Genomic DNA, 21,986 nt, shown 5'->3' with positions numbered 1-21,986 from the left:
GGGAAACAATCTGCCGGCGAAAGTGAGAACAAAGCATGAAATACATATCTAAATTTCCCACCAGCAGTTCATTTTTTGACAGCGTGTTCGTAAGTTTTGATCTGTCCTCTAACTTACAAGCACGTGCAAAAACCACACACCCAGCCTGGCACGGTGTGCCTTCGGTGAGAAAAGACATATAAAGTTCAGGATCGTTATTACTGGAATTTCTTAAGAGTTAAGAGATTACAGCAAAGATAAGATAAGATAAAATTTATGTTCCAGTTGGCTGTATGAGACTCTGTGATCAAGTTTGCTGTAACAGGCTGTCTTTATTCCACGTAAGCCACAATACACTGACTTTGGGTTTTGTGCATCGGGAAAAGCAAACAGCAGCTCAAATTAAGTCTCATACCTAATTTAAATAAAATCGGCAGCAAGATCATAGATTGCCATTCTTCAATTTTATTCTAAATCTGTCTACAGATTTACAGCTACATAGTTAAAGAAATACAACAGAAGACAAGGACAGTGGAGCCACTGATTCAACATACACCAGTTCTCAGCTGAATTTGCAGCATCACAAGGCTAAATCCCCACACAGCAAGTAAATGTCAGTAATGTAAGAAAAAAAATACTAGCTTCCAGTAGCTTACTTGGGAAAACAACTGCATCTGAGACACTCTTTTTTTAAGCCAAATAATTATATATATACACACACACACACACACTTACCTAAAATCCTCACAGTCCAGTGTAAAATGCACAGTTTTGGAGCCTTCTAAGACCACCCATGCAGCAGCACGCCAGAAACGCACTGCTATAAACTTGCTTTTGGGAGTTCACAAATCTGAATTCATCTGGGCATTCAGTTTCTAGAGCATACACCATGTGTCATCACTTACTGGTAAACAGAATACAAATTGCCTCCTCTGCATTTCTGCATTCACACTGTAGTTCCTGGACTGTGCTTCTTTTATGTCTTAAAAATCAGGTCCACTGTGGACAGTGTTCAGCAACTGCTCAATTTTATAAACTTCTGGCAATAAAACATCTCTCAGCTACACAGCCAATTCATTTCTTTCCCCTCAGTGAGCATTGCCACTGTAAAACTGCAGATTCCCAAGGGAAGAGGGCTGGTATCAGTCCTAAAGGTTATTTGGTATATAATATAATATAGCAACATACTGTTCTGTTGGGGTGGGGGGTGGGGGTCGTTTATTTTTTGGGGTTTTTTTTAAGCTATGCTAAGTCTTTCGGGTTGATGTACTTGAATTGGGAAGCTTTTGCAGTTCGGTGCAGTTCCAGTATTTGTAGCTTTAGTGGCATCTTTAATCTTTTCAAAATCTAGCTGAATTTGGCTCGTCAAAGTCACTGCTGTCACTGCAGTGGACAGATGCCTTTCAAAACCCACAATGGTGAGCTTACCAATGAACTCCACCCTGCAGGCTCAGCAGATTTAACGTTTAAGTGAAAATCTACAGATTGATGACACGATCAACAATTCTTAGCGCAGCCGATGTGCACAATGCTGTAGGGGAAACTGCGCTCAGACTGGCAACTGAGTCTCTGAGAACAGCATGGCAGCCGACAAACAGGAGCACCAGCTGGCTGACGGAAGGACAGAGGTGGCCAAAGGCAGGCAGAGACACACGGCACAAGACTATCATTACAGAGAGCTGTGATATCAAAGCCATCACATGCTGATTCTATCAAACACCAAAAATCACAATACTAAAGCGCCATCAGTATGTTCTCCATGCCCTGCTATCCTCTCACTGAGTGCTGACATAAAGTTTTGGCGGTGCCTTGACCATCCTCCTCCCACACCATTTGGAGCCGTTCTCAGACAGAACAAGCGAGGTGCTGTGCTTCCCCAGCAGCTTCGGGCAGCAAACTGCCGTGGCAGGAACGCGTGCGGTCTGCTCAGAGAACGCTCGGGACAGTCACCACACAGCAAAACAAGACCCTTTAGGCCACCAAAATCTTTGATTTGTGTGACATCTCTTGTACAAAACCTGGTGTCAGAAGATCATAAGCTTAAACACAGTTGTTATTTATAAGCATAAGCAAGAATCAGTGAAAAACAGCGCGAGGTCTTACTGACACAGAGGGACCTGAAGCCTGAAAGCATTAATGGCAGAGTGTCTCAGCCTAACGATTAGTTTCACATGCCACAGTACTCATCCTGTATAAGCAGGGGTAATTATCACCTAATAAATACATGGAGAGAAGCATTCCATGAACGGAAATAACATATAATCCATTTTTATTAGCTCTGCACTGCAATCAAAACACACGTTTTAGATATCATACACAAAAAACACTCCAATTTTCTTTCTGCACGTTAATTTTCAAGCAATCAGCCCCACTCAGAAGTTAACACATCCTTTCTATTACAAAAACCACTGAATTTCTATTTTAAACTACGCTGTTTGGAGATTTAATTTGTTCCCAGGAATTGCAAACCTAAACAACACAAAAGCTGCACAGTGAAACCAGTATTCACAACCTCCACAGCAGCGGAAAACTGCGTCCGTAGTGAAGTTCTCTTCCTGTTTCAAGGACCCCTGCAAACTGAAGGCCACCCACGATAACGGAATATACAAATACTACTGCCTGCCCCAAAAACTTTGTTTTCCTAAAAAAGACAGCCCACTCCTTCACTTGGGAACATTGCAACATGTCAAATATTGGGAAGAAAAACACAAGAGAGTGCACAAACCAGGATAAAGTAAGACAGAACTCAGCATTCAGCTGGCGTTGTAGTTTTGTGTGATTGCCAGGAGATGAAAAGGTTGACAAAAGGCTCAGATGTGGGTTTAGAAGAACCTTAATTCTGCTCATCCACAAAAGCATGGAAGGGAAACGTCCATAAACAAACAACTAATAACCAGGACTGTCCTCTGATCTGTAATGTTTTTCCAGAGATATTTCCCATCTCTAAGAGAAAGGACACATGGAAACACGACAGCCATTCCTACAACACAGGCACACTACTTCAACCTGTAGCACTGTATGGCAGGTTTTAATTACTTCAGTATCTCTACATGTAGGTGTAAATTTAAGTTAGGGCTTGTCTACATGCAGAATTTACATTGACAAAGATGCTTCACTGAAAATCGCTTCGTGCTGACAGTTGACAGCCACACAGAAGGAGAGCGCTCTCATTTCTCTGTCAGCATTTTGGGAGGCTGGTGGGTTCCTGCCAAGCAGGTACTCTGCACTGTGAGCAGGCATCCCATGTTTCTTTTGTGCCACTGTCAGCTCTCAGGCAAAGCGGGATCCTCCTCCAGGCACAGCGAGAGATCGAATCATAGAATCATAGGTTGGAAAAGACCTCTAAGATCATCGAGTCCAACCATCCACCAACGCCACCATTCCTACTCAACCATATCCTGAAGTGCCACATCTACTCATTTTCTATCTCTACTCGAGATACCTGCCAGCCAGCAACCATCGTCTCGTAACACAGCGCCCAGGTCGGGCACCTGGGCAATGCCGCAGCCTGCTCCAGCTGCGGCTTCGACTGCTGCAAGCGCAAGAAAAGGAGCTCACAAATGTTCCCACCTCTGCCCATGCAGTGGCTATCACGCTCTGCATCTCAGTCAATGCTGCCACAACTAATTCTGTAGGTATCTGCTACCATTTCCAAATTCCCAGGAGACCACAGTAGCTGAAAAGCAAGAATTACACTGTTGGTACCTGGAACACGCAGTGGATGCTGCGTGGGAACTTAAAAGGCTGCCACCAGTCAGACAAAGCTTTGCTAACTGGCAGCTACGCTACCAAGCAGACACGACAGGCTTAAGATGCTAAAACGTCTCTGTACCTGCCTGCAGCTGCACTAAGACAACAGCAAGAAATGCAGGTAAGATTCAGCAGCTGCTTCAAGAGGGATTTTTCCTCTGTTCTTTACAGCCTCAGTTTTAGGCCTGAGGAAATAAGCATTACCAGTGGGAGAGAACTCATAGTGACAAGCAGAATTTCACGCTGAAATTTCAGGATGGCAATTTCCTAGATATCTCCACAATGTTTGCTACAGCCTAACGATTCCCTTATTTGTTTTGTTACCCATTCAGAGGAATGTGGTCAGCACCATCCAGAAACCAATAATTTCCATAAGCAATGCTTTGACGGATGGGGTGTTGGCACAGATGTGACAGAGTTTGAGCATCGTAACTAGAAAGCACTGCCTCGTGTAAAGCCCGTCAACCCTTTGCAGATGAACGGCTGGTCTGCATGCAAGGAGCTCCCCGATGAAGCGACAAATAAATGCCCAGCCACAGAATTTACCAGCAGAAAGAGCTACTCCTTTGTTGTGCTCCAGGTCTCGGTAAACACTTACAGTTACCTGACTAGTAGTAACATGTTGGTTTGGAAAAGTTAACAGCACCGTAGGCTGCACGAATTCTCAAGCAACTTCTTGAATAAAAGATGTTGACTCATTGGCATGACCAACGTTACAGGCATTAGTAATATCAGCAGTCTTCATTATTCTTGGACATGATGCTCGTACCGGCAATGGGAGCCACAGAAAAGAATTGTTTCGACTATGCAGCTGAGCTTGGTTTTGTGAAACTGAAATCCATATGGCAGGTGCTCAGCAGATGACTTCTGGCAGCCAAACAGGACCTGCCCTAAATCCTAACTGCATCTTCTGCTTGGAGCATCTGCAGGAGCAAAGGGAGAAGGAGCTTCACCAAAGGTGGAGAAGCAAGATTAACCACTCTGTCCTGGACCTGCAGACACATCCACCCACACGGCAACCATCACGCTGGGCTTGGTTTTGGGAAGTGTGATTGTTTTATCGTCTTTCTTAAGTCTCTTGAAGGAAAAGCCAGAAGAAATCCAATGAACATTGGATGAGGGAGGGAACTGCTTGCCATGGTCTGTGGGCAAAGCAGTGCTAGCACACTACCACGCTCTGACGGACTGCTTTCAGTACGAAACTGTGAATGCTGTGAGTCTCTTCACTGATTTTAAACAGAAGAGTGAAATTCATTTCATCACCTGTTCATTAACATGTTCTATACATCACCATGAGTTTTGTATAAATTTGCAAGCGTTATTTAATTCCGGAGGAAATACCAGTGAAGTAAAAATTTTCCTCCCATACACTGTTAAATATTTGTAACGCAAGCCTGGATTTTTATACTTTCCATCTTCATTAAACAAACTGTTTGAACTCAGGTTCTCATGATATATGCAATATTAATGCCATAACCTTCGTGGCTGGAGTATCAGAGATCACTGTCTACATACAGGATCTACTACACATGCTTTGTGGATTTCTATCAAAGGGTAGGAAAACTGTGGTTTATGTTTGAATACAATATTTTCCCTTATTTTCCTAAGACTGCAAACCACGAAAGACTAGAACAAGCGAAAGGAACATCTCGTGATCATTGAGCTTTCAGCTCTGTATAATAAAGGTCTTGATGACTGTGTCTGGCTAGTTTTCGTGACTGCAGGAATTCGGGGGCTGGAACACAGTAGCAGCACTGAGACACTTGAGTTAAGGGATCAAAAGGAACTCAGCTCCCACAGGCAGCTGACTTGGCTCCCACAGGAGAAGTCACAGCAACAAATACTCCTCCCCTCCTGAGAGGCCTTCAGCCACTGGAACAGAGGCCTGGTGACCCTTGAGGCTCCTGCAAATGGAGAAGGGTGCCAAAAAGGCAGGGAGACACAAGACAAGGAGTAGCTTTGCTAGGGCATGCTTTTCTACAGCAATGCTTGCTCATTAACTGTCAGCTGCCCTCACACCTCCTAATTTAGAGGAAGGCTGTTCACCACAATGAGCTCCTTTTCTGTAAGCTCCCTGCACCATCAAGCTCCTCTTTCCACCTCATTCATCGAGAGGCCATCCTCCTTGGCTACTGTCTTACTACCTTTCACAGCCCCCCTATGATCCTGAATTGTCTTCTCCCATTTCTCAGAGGTTTCCACGAGATTACTGCGAAGCATCTCAGTCTTCTCTCTTTACCTTGCCCTCACTCTTTGCCAAACACCAGGTAACTGTCAAACTGCAGAATCCAGTAATGTCTATGTGCCTCAAGTACAGATGCTACACAGCAATGCTTATCCAACCCTTATCCACTGTGTGCCCTCCACAACAGCAAAGCCACATTCATTGCTAAGACACAACATTCAAGGCAACACACCAAGACTGGGATTAATGCTGTTCACAAAAGCAGTAGCTTCTGCCATTTCTAGCAGCTTGAAGATCACTGAAATCTATTCAGAACACCAGAAAAGGGCAGTCTGGCTTTAAAATACTGATGTCTTGCTAAAGTACATTTAAAATTATTATTTTTGCATTATTATTCCATACTGTATCCCCTGCAAAATTCATCAGAACCCACTTTCATGAATGCTGTTTTGCAAAGATTGAAGTATTTAATGAGTTAACCATCTTGGTTCCTCATTAACAGCATTATACAGTTGCTCATTTTTACAATGTACTTTTTTATTTAAGTAAACCTGCACTGATAAGAAATGCCTTGCTAAGATTAGTTTCACTAATAACCTACCACTTACAAACTGAATTCACAGCTTGCTTGGTCAAAAACTGGTATTTACTTGGCAACAGAGCTATTGAATAATCTGTTCAAATGAGATTTATGCACGAAGTACGATTTTTATCAGCCTGTGTCACAGTCACACAGACCTGAATTATGACAAATGGGAGCAACCATATGTTGGGACAGGTGGAAAATTCAGCAAATTAGCCATTGGCAGGAAGGACAAGGGAAGGAGGCAGGCTGCCAGTCTGAGCACGACATTTGCAGAGGTGGTGTCCTAACCAGTACGAAGTGTAAGAAAATGAAGAGTGGGGACCAGCCCTGGCTAGTCACAAAGCCAATAAATCTGATTTGCTATATACAACAACTGGATTGAACACATTTTTATCTAGGGATATTAAAAAAAATGGGCTTATGAGTAAAAGTACTAGTTCACATGTGCCAAAGGTAACAACATGCATACTTTGCAAAAATACATAAATAAATATCAGCACAGCTAGAAACACGAGTGTTCAGAGGGGAGAGAGACTGGAAATTTGGTATGGAGGGAGGAGACATTTTTCTGTTTAGTTCTATGCCTTCAAAACATCTGGAGACACTTCACAGCTCTAATCACGTAAGTATGCAATACCAATAATCTTTACGAAGACAAATATATGATTGCTCACCAGCCTGATCAGCAACTTCAATGTCAGTCTAAGAGTTTTTCAGGTGAGAAACTGGCCAGCTACAAAGGCAGAGGACAGAGCACTCAGGTCAATCCGTGCCGACCACAGCCAGAACACGTCGTCCAGGTTAGTTTCTGTGGCGTCTTGGTCAGGCTTCTGTGCACCCAAGAGCACCTACGCTGTCGGGCACATCAGGGCTAGCAGTTGCACTTGAAAAGCATCTGCACACTCACGTCCGCTGGCTGCTTTCGATGGACCAAGCAGGCTGATACCAGCCCCCTCCATGCCCGCACGCTGTCTAGACCTTCCCCGTGGGATGGGGACAGTACACGGCTGGGAGGCCAGCTTGTGCCTTCTGGTAATCCAGCTTCAGAACCTCTTTAATACAGCGTGACGCTTCTCCACCTCGCAGATGCCCTCAAAAGCCTCTATGTGTGGGCACTGGGCGTCTCGGAAGGCAGGAGACGCAGCACATCGCAGCACGTCCAGCCAGGAGCCAGATCAAGGAGCGTGGCACACCACTGGGTTCAACAGCATGCGCGCTTGCTGGGTGCGCTGCTCCTCCGAGCGTGCGAGCCCAAACGAAGAGAACTTGGCTGCGCACCAGCATTTTAATCAAGGAAGTGACATCCATTTACCACAGAGCAGAAAGTAAACAGCATAGGCCGTTGGGGCAGGGTCCAAACCAGCGCAGGAAAAAGCTGGAACGGGGCCACGGTAGTTCAGCCCAGAGACAGCCACACACAACCTCACTGAAATGCCTTAAATTATTGCTGATTCCGAGAGAAGTACCAGAGTAACTTCCTAGTTCTGTGGTAGAGAGGAAACCATCACGCAAAGACCCTTTTATACTGCTATAACCTGGTTTACAGTGGAGTAAATCATTTGCAAAGTAAGCCCTCAGAAAATTTGCTTAAAAGAGAGGAGAATTAAGAATTAGAGTTCTGAAATACATGAAAAAAAATACAGTGGGCGTTGTAAGCACATGTTGCAGCTTTACCAGTGTTTATCAGCATGCTATGTTACAAGTAATTTGCAAGCTTACTCCCAGCAACACTTGCCAATGTTCTGTTTGTTAGAAGATTGACAGATCTTCAGTGGAAGTGCCTTTGCCCATCAGCAAATCCCCCCAATACTCTTACAAGCACAAGGACCTAAGCTTCAAGCACCTCTTTGAAACTAGAGCTGCAAATTTCATTTTAAAATTGCGAAAATATTTTTAGAAGGCTGTGTGCTTTACAGAGCATTGCACGGGAAGCTAACTCCAAAGGCAGAAACAGAAACCCTCTCACTTGACTCCCAGCTTTGCACCTGAATTACACACTCAACACTCGCTCGCTTTCTTTCTCCTTCGTAGCATCTGTAAAACCAAACGATTTTTCCCAATTTTAACATGAGAAGCTTGGAAATTTTGTTTTGTTTTAAAAGGAACCCAGTACCTGGGGTGTGTATTATTTCAATATAAACTGTTTATTTTGACCTAAAATTGCACTTTCAATATTGAAAAATATTTAGATAAAAAGTTCTTCTTGCTATTAAGCGTAATTAGGTCTCTAGACATCTGCCAAGATGGAAATTCAACAACAGCCTTTTTCCTTTGCAAGTCAATGACATTCTTCCAGCGAGTTAACACAAAAAAAAGTGATTAATGAAATCATGTGACTAGTTTTAGAAAATTATTTGTCTTACCCAGTCTCTCTTAGTTCCTTAGCCCCATACTTCTTCCCAAGTAATGTGCTGTGGCCTCAGATAGGCTCACTGTGACGCTCCTCCTATGCTGGAAAACAATTTAAAAATCCAGTGCACTCTTTCACACTAGTACGGTATTCATCAGGAAGACAAAATTAAGTCCGCTGTAACACACAGCATGAATCAGGTCAGAAAGAGAAGAAAGAAAACTCTGGAGAAGTAGATTCCAGAGTACTCCGTTTTATCACCATCCCCACCCTCCTAGCATCCCTCGTGGGTGTACGTGTGTCTTTATCCTTTGTCCCACACACAAAACCAGCAGTGACAGTGGAAGCTCTGTCAAAACTTTAGCAATGTGCAGTCCAGGAATCCTCAATCATCACGTACCATTTCAATCAGTGCTTTTCATTATGGGGAAAAAGGTCAACACTGGCTTGCGCTCTGATTTTTTTTCTCCATTCATTCACATCATCACAGATCTTCCTTGGATTTAGTTTCAGCCCGCTGGGTTTTTCAAGCAGTGGGTAGCTGCTAAAATTGTAATTGTAATATGTAGCAATAAATTGCTAAACGAAAACCTACAAATTTAAATAACTGTGTACCTTCCTTAACCAGCTCTGTTCAAGGGAGGTCGTCATTCCATACTCCCCAGACTTCATCTCCAAACCCACCTAGACCACTCTTCAGTGACAGCAGGCGCCAATAGCTGGGGGAGGTTAGCTGGATCTGTGCCCACCTGAAAGCCAAAAATGGTCCCCAAAGGCACAATGTAAGCTTTTCAGGGAGTCTTCCTCCTCATAATGCTACAAATACCTCGCTCTCTTTGCAAATTTTACGTTACCCAGAACAGAAAGTTGCTCAAACTGAGTTTCTGCTGCACTGCATAAGACTGCTATGAAATAAATGACTTCAGCATTCAAATATTACAAACAAGCAGGAGCAATTCCAGAATTCAACAAGCGACTTCAAGGGAACAGCTTTGAATCACTTCAGCTTTCACCATGGAAGAAGGTAACACCACTGCTGGATGGCTTTAACGATACTCTTCTCCTAAATGGGTGGAATGCAGGAAGCTGGAGAATAAGGGGGAGGAGAAAGGATGTAGGTTTGTATTTTCATCATGTCACTAGAGCACCCGCTTCAGATGAAAAAAATATCAAGCTGTTTCTGTTGAAATCCTGGGCCCAAGAGGCCTGTGATGACAGCTGCACATCTTGTTTCATTGCAACAGGAGGTTTCTCTCCAACTGCATAAATTACATCTTCACCAACAGTTCATCTTTGGAATGAAGCACAGGCATAGGAGGGCAGTCAAACGGAGGAGAAAGAGAGGCCTTATCCCAGACACAGCTCCTCAAACTTACAAAAATCCTTACCCCAATCTACAGAGGAAGGTAGGGACACAGAAAACAGGCAGCATCTCACCACAGACTGCAGCGATGTGCACAGAACTCCCCATCCCACCTGGTGTACAAAGATTCAGAGAGCTGAAGTGCCCTAAGCAGCTGTTCCCAAAATAGAAACAGTTGTAAGCACAGTCTTAAGTCTTGCAGTGTTACTCATCCAACAGCTGAGCTTGGGTTGAAGGTGGTACAGTCTCAGCACTCAGAATTCCATTAAGTTTGTCTGAAATTGGGATTGCAGCTGGCACTAATGCTCTAAAGACACCGCTGTCTCTCAGACACCCAGAATCCAGAGTGTTTGCTGATGAGCTACAACACCAGTTGGAAATCCCATAAATTACTTTTCATGTCAAGCTTCAGGTTTATTTTTTAAACAGTAAACTTCTAAATCTTTTTACCCCCCTCAGAAATCAAAAGGTAGCCTCAAAATTCCTCACACAGAAAACCCACTCTCCTCTCCACCCCCCTCATTTCAGGAGCCGTTAGTGGCAAATCAATAGAAACCCCAAGGAATTCATACATGTGGAAAAAACGCACATTCAGATCGATGATGCTGCAGTAAAATTGCATGCAACAGAGATTTGTGTAGACTGGTAGGCAACCTCTAACCTATTTAACTGTAGCCTGAAAAAAGAGCATTCTTATTTGGCTAGACCGAAAATGATCTGAATGTATATAATTGAGGCACATCATAACAAGTACAAACACTGCAGACTCATTTCTCAGCTATGCCTATTCCAAATTAATCTGAATTCAAATCCAAACTAGGTGCTGAAATAGAATAAAATGCAATTGTGTATCATCTGCTTCGGTAGACATATACAAAGACCAGCACATACGTCACGTCTGAAATGGTGTGGAAAGCTCTGTGCTCCCAGACTGCAGAAATCCTTACGAGTTTGTCAGCAGTTAAAGGAAGGTCCAGGATATTGAATATAGCACTGAAAAGCAACAAACCCAAATAGTTCTGCTACTGAGACAACAAAAGGTACTGGAATAAAAAAGTCAGTTTATTTATGGCTTAGCTACCTCACCTGCGAACAAGGAAAAATACCCCACCCTCATCTGAAGTAAGTTAGTACAAGTGAAAGTTTGAGACTCTGAAGTTGTACTCTTGGAGCATTTCCATAAATATTAACTATTATTTTTGTAACAATCTCCATTTAGCACTGAAGTGTTTGAAATTCAGAATTGCTTATATACATCCCTGGATAAGAGCTTGAAAACTCAGGGAAAGTTCAAGCCTCACCATCCAGTGCCCATCAGCAGGACAAGCATGAACTACTTACAGCATTCATGGGACGGACGTGAAAAAGCCCATTTCCAGCCACCTACAGTATTTGTTTCTAGGGCTGAAAGATTCCAAACTGGTTGCTTTATGACTGCCCTTGTTGAATTGCCATGCCTCCCTCCTTTGTCCAGCCTCAATCTCTGCAGAACGTTAAGGACCAGTAACCCCAAAACAATGCAGACCGAAATCTGGGCTTTATTCAAGCTGAAACAACAAACCCAATATAATCATCTCGTCCTGTATTTTTGGTTACTGCGTTGAAGGCTAACGTCCCTAGGACATTCAGAGACTGAGAGGAGACTAGGTACGGACAGCTTCAAAACAGCCTTTAAGGACCTGCACCTTCTGAATTCCCCACCTTTGTCACGAAAAGGAAATTTCCCATATATGGCCCAAGCAGACTAAGGTCACATTTCTGTTCACGGCTTTTGGCAAGCCCAAGCATTCAGGCATCATGAGTCAGTGCTCCAGAAATCATTGGGTTTTATAAACCAATAAATCTCTTTCACTTTGTTTTTTTTTTAAGTTTGCCTTGGGATTGTTGGGGGTTTTTTTCTCAACCTCTGCAGTACACAGGCATCATCACATTTTCATTTTGCTTCTCTGTAACTGGGAGGGGCACTTTTTTCTATTCTGGGTTTGTTTGCTGTGTAAAATGACAGACAAGATTTTCATATTAGACTAAATCCTGGCACTGGGGCACTAAGAAAAAAAAACACCATACCAACTATCATGGAAGTTGGGAACAGATACTATGCCATCTTGTACTTTCACATGGTCCTGTAACAACAAAGAACACCTACTTTTTAAAATAAAACGTCAAAACATCTTCACTTCTGTTCTCAGATCCCAAACAAATAGTTCAATGTTTCAGCACAAGCAGACATGGCTCCTGCTGCCAGCAGCTCCCTGCGACACACTCTTTTCCACCAATAACCTCATAACATCAAGTTTCTTCCATTTTGAGTTCTACATTTCTCAGTTCAATAGTTCAGCAGAAACTGCCCCATTTTTGATTACACACACAAAATCTCACACCACTTATTCCTATTTTACAAAAAGACCTGATATGCAACAAATTCCATTGGGTAGTTACTTTCAGGTTAGTAATGGGATAAATTAATACAGGACGATTGGGGCTGAGGGTTTTTGGTTTCAGTTTCTAGCTCTGTTACAGACGCTCTGTGCCTCGGTTTTCCGTATGTAAAATACAGATAATACCTCACCAGGGAGGGGAATCAAGTTAATATTTCATTTCTTCAAAGCAGTACTGGAAGCATACTGGAATTAAACACTTTCAGAGAACTATCGCAGCTCACAGAAGTAAGGCACTTCAAGGAAGAAATGCTTACAGTGAATGACCTCCCTGCACTTTTGCAGAGCATCCTAACAATTTAACATTAAAACAAAACACATAAATACTGAAAAAAGGGACAAGACAAGATGATTTTGAGGCCCACTTTGTGTTTCACACAAGTGCAAAAGACAATGCAAGTCCAGTTAGTTTTTTGGTCTTTTTTTGTTGGGGTTGGTTTGTTTGTTTCAACTCTTTACTATTTCACAGTGAAAATTATGGTAACATGCAGAATAAAATATTGCTCAAAAAGTTTGGTTTACTTAACGGAGCATTTTAACTTAAAAAAAAAAAAGTATCATCGACAAACGTGGCCTTGTCAAAACAAAAAGACAAAAAGAGACATTCTTGGTACTTGAGACAAGAATAACGTCTGAAGGAGGCAGCACGCTATCAAATTGTGGAGAAAAACATCTAGGATTTTAGATTTCAAATCTTTTGTGGATGTTGTAAAAATTCCCTTTTATTTAAAAGTTCAGAAGGTTCAATAAATATTTTTAGACTGTTTCCTCCATGATCCAGGATTAAAGCTGATCAGTGAAGTGTACAGTAGACAGTAATAGTTTGTATCCTTTCCTACACTTCTCTTTTTATTAGGGGAATTTTTAGGAAATACTATCACGTATTACAGATTTAATTTCAAGCTTGCATCTGCTAGTCCAGGCAGAGCAATAAAAGCCTTAGCTTGTATTATTAAGAGCCACATTCAGAAGTAAAAAAAACCAAGCTTAGGCCTCCATAACACTATCTTACTAAGTTACTTAGGCTTTGAGCAGACCACCACATGGAAAACACTGACAAAGAGACAGGATTCATTCCAAGAGCGATCATCTTACTTTGCTTAGACAAAGTAAAGCCTTTCATGAATTCCGCTTGGGTTTGGCCTACACGCTGTTGTATGAAAAGGCTTCATTATATGCAGTTGAACACATTGTTTGAAAATGTGATAGACGTGGCATTTAACGCAGCAAAAGGCGAACAAACTAAAACAGTCATACTGTATTTAATGTGCTAGATATTATCTCTAAGACAGACACATTTTGAAAATCTTGAAATGGGTTTTCACCCATGGAAGAGTTCAGAGATGCTGTCAGCACCATTCATGACTATCAGATAAAGCTATTTGCAGATTTAAGATGTCTCGGCAGGCAGACTTCGGCAGATAAAAAGAAAGGCAAATACTTTGGTTTTAAGTGCGTTATTTTGCTATACACAAGTAGTCATTTACTGGAGCTTTGAATTCCAGCTGCATGCTTTACGCACATTTTGTAGGCACTGCAATTCACCCCTGAAGCTCCAGCAGCAAGCTGAACAACATATTTCAATTCTTTTCAGGAATTTCTTACTTCACTCAGAATGACATTCTTGGTTTAGTTATTTCCATTGCAAAACCTGTCTGTGATCTGTCTTCAAGTCAGAGAAGTAAGTAACAAGAAGCAAGAAGTATAAATAACAACAGGAACAGAAAGAACAAGAAGTTTGTCAAAAAGAAGGTTGAGGGGTTTGGCTTTATATTTATGAATTACCTGCGTCAACTCCTCCTCGCTTCTCTTCTGCGTAAGAGCGATCTTACTCCTCTTACCCTAGAGCCCGCTGCACAAAAAGGTGCTCAACGACAGACTAGGCTTGACTAACCTGACAGGGAAACACATGATCGCCCGCAACAACTGATGCGGCTTTCAGTCCGAGCAACGTAAGGTATGAATTGTGCAGGTATCAGCCTCTGACTGGCAGAAACCGGTGTTCTGAGCTCCGAGAGCACAAATCAGTCTCTCTAGAAACACCAGCTTCAATTTCTACTTTTTTGATTATGTAGTCAAAAGGGGCTTTGAAATCTACACTTTAATTGGAATTTGAAAAATAAACTGTTTCCAAACTATTTTGCAATGCTTGTGTAATGGCCTCAAGACAGCCAGTCCCTCGGACAGCTGTGCGACTGGCCACAGAAGCTGCATTTTAGAAATCGCCCTCCTTTGGAACAATTGAAACTTTCTGCAGGACAAAGTCCGCACACAGAGAGCAGTGTTTCGCTGCAAGCACACAACAGTTTCATTATTGTTCAACTACCAAAAACCAGCTCCAACAATCTATCAAGCTTGACATTTTATCCGTTTCTGCTGCTAGCCCAGAATATAGGGCAATATATAGAGAGAGGTTCAAGGATTCAGTAAGAGATGTTTTGTTAATGAAACCTTTCCCTTATTTTAATGATTAATTTGCCATTTTTAAAACTAGTTCAAGAAATCATGGGCCTGCTTGTCTTCTGAATTATTAAATCCAAGTATCTATAAAGAAACTTACTCCAGCAGCTGAATAAAAGCTCCATTTTAAGTTATGTATAAAACAAACTCAAAGGTAATCCTATAGTGAAGGGATTCCTCACTGCAACAGAGCAGCAGTACCAGCTGCAGTTCCAGCCCAGCTGTGATTATTGTAACACCAAACTACAGCAGAGCATTAACTTGCTGCTCACCAACCCTCCCATCGCGGGAACGCCACTGCTCAGCAGGTTTCCAAGTAACTATTGGCTCAGGCAAAGTCCTAAGAAGCACCAACGTGTTCACGGAAGAAAACTTATCAATGCATGATGCAAGCTCGCGGAGTACGGCCTCAAACACAACGCTGGAGAAATTGTTCATCTGTGGGATTCTAACAACCCAAAGTAGCCTGGTGAATGAAACGTGGAAGTCATTCACTGACGCCAGCAGTAACTGCTTTCTAAGCAAGATATTCTGACATGAACAAAAAGTGGCATCACATCAGTTTCACTCTGGACTTCCACAGGATGCAATATTATGGTTTCTGACTCATTTGGGCAGCAAGCCAAACCTACACAAGCTCATGCACACGGTAAGGGGCATTGATTCAGTGATGCTGCCTGTGACACTGCAATTTGAAGTCATCCATGTGTATATATAGAATATATAATTCCCAAAGGAACTATCCTTCTGCAGTAGAGGTTACTATGCAACAAGGTAGTCCCAAAAGAGAGTATTTTAAATTTGCTTGTTTAAAAATCTCACATCATCAGTCTGGAAGCTAAACTAAAAAGATTCAAAGCATATGCTGCTTAAATATACTCTAATATGCATATCCCACAACCTCCTGAATATAAATAAAAATGTGTCAGCATAAAAAAAGCTGATGTTAAATCAATATTTTAGTCTACACTGAAATACAGTGTGGAAATTCCTAATCCAAGACTATTTGGCAGAGAAGCCAGAAGATTTTAGAGAAAGAAGCCTAATTAATATTTTGGAGTAAAGTGAAAACCTCAAGAGCAATTAATGTGAAGCATTCATCAATTTTACAGACACCAAGAAGAATAAACAGTGTCTCAGAAAGCAACAATTCTTTTTAAAGAAAAGTCCCTTATGGGAACATAAATTTAGAATGCCAAAAAAGGCTTCAGGAGGTTAGAATAAGCCATCTCAGTTCTGAGGAAACCAGCTGAGAAAGAAGGGAAAAACTAATACAAATTCTGAATTCTTGATCTGACAGTCATACTCTGTTTCTTAAAGAAATATGCAATTTTTCAACCTTGCAATGTTTGAAGACTGAATAATCGACTTTGGAGGGACATACCATCAGGTGCTTAGAAGACTCGGCATGCAGAGGATTTCTGTTTCTGACATCAATTCAGCGGTGATGTGAGTCTCCCCACCTGTGAAACAGAGATTACACTTATTGATGATCCCTGCAAAGTGTTCTGTGCTCCCTGAATGCCAGCTGGTGTGAGTTCAGACCACTCATTTCTGGCTTCTTGTAATGACCGTCCCCAGGAAACAGAGGAAAACAAGCTTGATACGGGGTGCAACAGACAGGTACTATCAACACTAATGACTGGAATTACTCTGAGGAGCAGGAGACTGGCTGGGGTTTCGCAATGGACATGGGCATTCTGGGGAGGGCTGGAGAAATATTTGCACCACGTGAATATGTTTAAGTGCAGAGCACAAAGTGCAGGCAGATAAACAGCAGAGTCATCGCAGCGGTGCAGACCTCGCCACAGCATTGACCGTAACACTTCCCCAAGAAGTCAGATCAATACTCCAGTATTTAGCCCACAGCAGACTGCTAGCAGTATTCAGGTAATTTAAAGCAATGCTATGCTTGCAGTCAGACCTCAGACTATAGAGAAGTACTGAGTTCCCTTGGTTTTTACTACCACGTACCAATAGGTCCTCTCTTTTGCTGGTCAGCACTGGTTCATGCGCAGCTGTGTCCAAAAAAGGGACACGTGCACACATTACACACATCTCACACTATCCTTCTGCCAACAAAGTGTTTTATGAAGCACCAAGTACTTGGTTCAGCATACTTTCTAATTTTTTACCTTTCAATTAGGCTCTGTATCCCTCAAGACTGGTCAAAGGCTTTAGAGAAGAAATGCTCCAAGATGTCCTATGCACATATGAGAATGCACTCTTCCTGTAAGGGACGGGAAGGTAGCCTAACCCTAATTAAACACAATTTTTCCTACATATATTACAGTGAAACCAATGCACACGAGACGAGGACAGCATTCTCCCAGGCTAGACGCGAGCACACAAAGCTGCAGTACTGGGACAGACACACAGCCCGTCTAGCTCTAGGCGAGTCAGAGGCGGCTCACGGACATAAGAACACCACAGCAGGCGACTGTGTGAAAATCTGCTTACACCCTTCCACCACGTAAAGGCTGGGTCAAAGTCTAAAGCACAAGTTATAATAACCCTTCTATATATAGCACTGGAGATTCAACTCAAATGGTGCTCTAGCCTGATTGGAGAGTTTACAATCTACGTTGTTATAAACAACAAACCATAGTACAAAGTTGCACAACAAGTGAAAATTACACAATTCTAAACAAAACAAAATAAACAAAAAAAACCCCAACACTGAAGTCAGCCACAATAAAGAGAAAACTGAAGGCCTGGAGAAAAGAAGATAGATTTCGGTCATAAACTTAACTAACTAGTGACCACCAACCCCAAAATGCAATTCAGCTATATTATTGCTTTGTACTCTCATTGCAGAGTATTGCATTCGGCTCTCATTTTAAGCTGACTCCGAAGAGCCCAACCACATGTACCTGCCAATGAGAAAGACTGAGCCTCACTGAAAGTCAGCCTACTTTTTCTACCCTACAATTAAACACAGTATTTAAATGAGGGCTTTAAAACTAATCCAGTTCAGCAAAAACTTGAGCAATTAAGCATTAACCCATGAACACCAATGTCAAGGCAATCAGCTTTTAATTAAAACTTCAATTGCTACCAGCCGTGGGGACACACAAACCACAGAGTGCTGCAGCCGGGTAACTCTGCACTGGGATTCACACCAGCAGAGAGGATTGCCCATGATGCAAAACATAGCAATAGCCTAATTAAATGGCTTTGTTTCATTAGACCCAATTGTTCTACCAAAAGTAATTATGTTCACAAAGAATGAACACAAGATCCCCCTCCCCATCGCTGTGAACATGAAATGTGTTGAAGAGGTATCAGTAAGAGAGATGGCAGTAGGTAAATGCAAGGATCTGGAATTCGTAAGTAACAACATTTGAAGCTCACAGCTTTGTGTTCCACTGCTCGGCTCTGGAAAAACAAGGTAGCAGTGGAAATGATCACAAAGGGTAAATACTCTTATTATCAGTTTGCTTCATGTAATCACGTATCTGCCTTAATGATAATTTATCTTAAAATATGAGCTTCAAAGTTTTGAAATACAACCCACTACAAGGTAAACACAAAAAGTGCCAACTTCTAATGCACCTGTCATTCCCCACTCTAATGAAACAGAGAACTAAAAAAGCATTTTGTAAAGCCAGTAAGTTCTTTACAATTCCATAATCAGGTTAGAAAGAACAGAAAACTGCCACAGGTTCCTACACTGCCATGAAACAGTTCTCCAGAAACAACGTCCAAGACCTTCTGGGCTACCCACAGAAGACAGGCGCTGTGTCACACAGGAGGAAGTGAGCTTAAACAAAACACAAAAACCTTTTCATATCTCAGAAAATTAAACGTTACCCTGAACATATCTTAATCGAAGAACCATAAAACTAAACCATTCCTAACTACGCTTTAATATTACACTTACTTTTACAGTATCTAAGCGAGCCTCGCCATCCTTGCAGGGTTTGAAAACACGTGAAGCGATCAAGTGCAACAGCTTATTTATCGTACGGCCATCACATTGAGCGCATTCAGCCTTCGCTGTTGTGCCAAGTCCCTGATCTGTAAAGGCTCAGACTGGACTGCGTGCACATCCTCACCACAGAGAGTTTACATTTATTAACCTGCAGTCGCATGCTGAAACACTGGTGAGAAACCGATGTGACGATACATCAACACTTTCTCCACAGGAAACACCTTGACCAGTTTACAGGAACAAACTGTTCTGAAGAACACTCGAGTATTTTTATTTTTCTGAACTCCTTTTGCCTTTCTGTGGCAAAGGAAGGACTTGCACAGCTCTCACCGTGCCGTACGCCCCCGGTTCTGAGCAGAAGCGGGGCAGAGTCCCTCGTTAAGAAAATAACTGGGGCTCTTGCCACCAAGGAAGCGTTGCCCACCCGGGGCGCGCTGCCACCCTACCAAACAAATTGGTGCCTGGGACGTGCTGAACCGCAAAGAAACAACAATTTAAGTGAAGAGCTGTACTGAAGGCTGGCGCCGATCCAGAATTCCTCCGCTCTCCCACAGCGTTTTGAGCAGCACAACCTACCGAACCCCAGAGCGCCTCTGGGAGCGTCGCTCAGCGGAGGAAAGAGTTTCTGCAGGAGGGGGCCGAGCCCGGACCCGCGTCCCTCGGCAAGGACACCCAAAAGCCCAACCCCAGGGGCGCGCAGCCCCCGCCACCCTCTCCCCGGCCCCCCCACTTGTCGAGGCCCCCACTCCCCGGCCCCCTGACAACCCTCAGCGGGCCCTGCGCGGCCTCCCGCCCCCCGCCATGTAACGGCCCCCCCCACCCCACTCCGGCAGCGCCGCCGCCGCCTCGCGCCCCCCAAAGCCCGGCAGCGCCCTCACTGCCCCACGCCCCCCAAGCCCTGGCAGCCCCCCCCCAAGCCCCGACAGAGCCCTCACCTGCCTCCCCGGGCAGCCCCGTCCCGGAGCGCACGGCGGGGCCTGGCTGCCGGTCGGCCCCTGGCTGCCGGTCGGCCCCGAGGCCTCCGCTCGGCGCGGCGGCGGCGCTATGGCAACTGCCCACGGCGGCGGCGGGACACAGAGAGGCCGGCCAGAGCGGCGGCCATCGAGCGCGGCGAGATAGCCAGTACCGGGCGGCCCGCCCCCTGGCGGCGCGGCAGCTTCACGAGCGCCCTCAGGAGGCCCAGAGGGCAACGGCGGCTCCGAGAACGCCGGGTTCTAGACCCCGTCTGGGCAGAGGAGAGGCGGAGCTGGAGGGTCCCATGTGCTTCGAGGGGTTCCTGCTGTGTGCACGGGGACTTAGCTGCACTTCGCGAGAAGCATATGCATACATACAGCTACACCCATGTATAGATATAGATATATTGACAGACATGTACAGACATCCCCATATATACACATATATATTTCTAGTGAGGCCCCATCTGCAGTGCTGTGTCCAGTTCTGGGCTCCCCACTTCAAGAAAAATTAGGAGCTACTGCAGAGAGTCCAGCAGAGGGCTACGAGGATGAGGAGGGGACTGGAGCATCTCTCCTACGAGGAAAGGCTGAGGGAGCTGGGCTTGTTCAGCCTGAAGAAAAGGCTGAGAGGGGATCTAATAAATGCTTATAAATATCTGAAGGGTGTCAGGAGGATGGGGCCAGATTCTTTTCAGTGGTACCCAGCGACAGGACAAGGGGCAATGGGTACAAACTGAAGTAGAGGAAGTTCCAGCTGAACATGAGGAAGAACTTCTTCACTCTGAGGGTGACGGAGCACTGCAACAGGCTGCCCAGGGAGGCTGTGGAGTCTCCTTCCCTGGAGATATTCAAGACCCACCTGGACGCGGTCCTGTGCAGCCTGCTCTGGGTGACCCTGCTTGGGCAGGGGGTTGGACTAGATGACCCACAGAGGTCCCTTCCAACCCCGACCATTCTGTGATTCTGTGATATATGCACACAATACATACAAACACACACTTATAGATGTATTTTATACATATCAAGGGCAAACAAGCCCTCAATGCCAAAAGGCATCCCCACTGGTTGGGGCAAGGAGTGCCCTGTCTGCCCTGGGATGGGTTTTATCACCCAGCTCCGGGTCTTTCCCGCAGTTTTCCAGCTGATTTAGGCAAGGAGAAGGAGCAGGGAGAGGGGACGTCCCCGTCCACGCGGCCACAGCCGGGCCCTGCCTCGCAGTGTCGCAGAAGCACCTGTCTGAGCATGGAGGAGAAAGGCTGAATTAGGATATTTAGGTCAGAAACTCTTTTCAGCCTAATTTTACTATGCAAATTGAGGGCAGATCGGCCCGAGTAAGAAGTCAGGTTTTTCCAGATCGGGTAATAGATTCCCATAGTCTGATCCTTCCTGCTGTCCCCACACTGAGCAATCACCAGCACCCACAGCAACGCCCTCCCCGCAGCAACACAGCCAGAAATTCAGGACATCGCCGTCACTTCACACACACGCTGCCTACCTCAACGGCAAACCCAGGAGCAGAGGAGCTGCCACCCAAAGCCCAGCCATGCCTCATATCACGCCATCCTCCCCAACCTATCCAGCTGTTTCCCAAGAGGGCATAAAACTCCTGCAGCTGCAGTCAGACAATTGCCAAGGAAAGAAAATCTACCCAGGTCACGGCCATGCCCGAAAGCCTGGGACAGGTAGCTTTGGAGGAGCAAAGCCCGCACATCATTGCCTTTCCCCACTGACTGGCACCATCCCTGTTGAATCACCACCCCATGACTGCTCCCCAGTGACGGAGTGCAGGAGTGGAGTCTCCGCTGTCACTTCCTGGGGGTCACGGTGAAGATGCTCACTGGGCTGGCCTCACGCCGGGGCTGATGCACGGTTCAAAGCCAGCTGTTCCCCTTCTCATCCTCCTGCTAGTTAGGGGAAGGAGGCAGCAAGAAAGCCCCCCTGATTCAACAGTAAACAGGTTTCTGTTTGGCTTTTCTCCTGCTCCA

At 44.3% G+C, this 21,986-nt stretch overlaps 1 protein-coding gene across 6 annotated transcripts in view; it reads right to left on the bottom strand.

Moving 5' to 3' along the window:
- The window catches only part of RFFL (ring finger and FYVE like domain containing E3 ubiquitin protein ligase), a 34,113-nt gene extending 14,000 nt beyond the window's left edge, over window positions 1-20,113 (bottom strand). The window contains exons 1-3 of one of the 6 annotated variants that reach the window (XM_075440457.1): window positions 19,981-20,112; window positions 16,496-16,574; window positions 8,864-8,951 (exon numbers count right to left, since the gene is read on the bottom strand). The gene's annotated coding sequence lies outside the window, so the exon portion shown is untranslated. Of the gene's footprint in view, window positions 1-8,863; window positions 8,952-9,250; window positions 9,309-16,495; window positions 16,575-18,994; window positions 19,090-19,980 lie in introns of those variants that run through there. The other 5 variants (XM_075440460.1, XM_075440455.1, XM_075440456.1 and 2 more) reach the window with 5 other exon arrangements.
- Window positions 20,114-21,986: the final 1,873 nt, after the last annotated feature.

This window comes from Opisthocomus hoazin, chromosome 20 (assembly GCF_030867145.1).
Source record: "Opisthocomus hoazin isolate bOpiHoa1 chromosome 20, bOpiHoa1.hap1, whole genome shotgun sequence".
NCBI classification, from domain to species: Eukaryota; Metazoa; Chordata; class Aves; order Opisthocomiformes; family Opisthocomidae; genus Opisthocomus; species Opisthocomus hoazin.
This window is presented reverse-complemented; position numbering and strand designations above follow the sequence as displayed.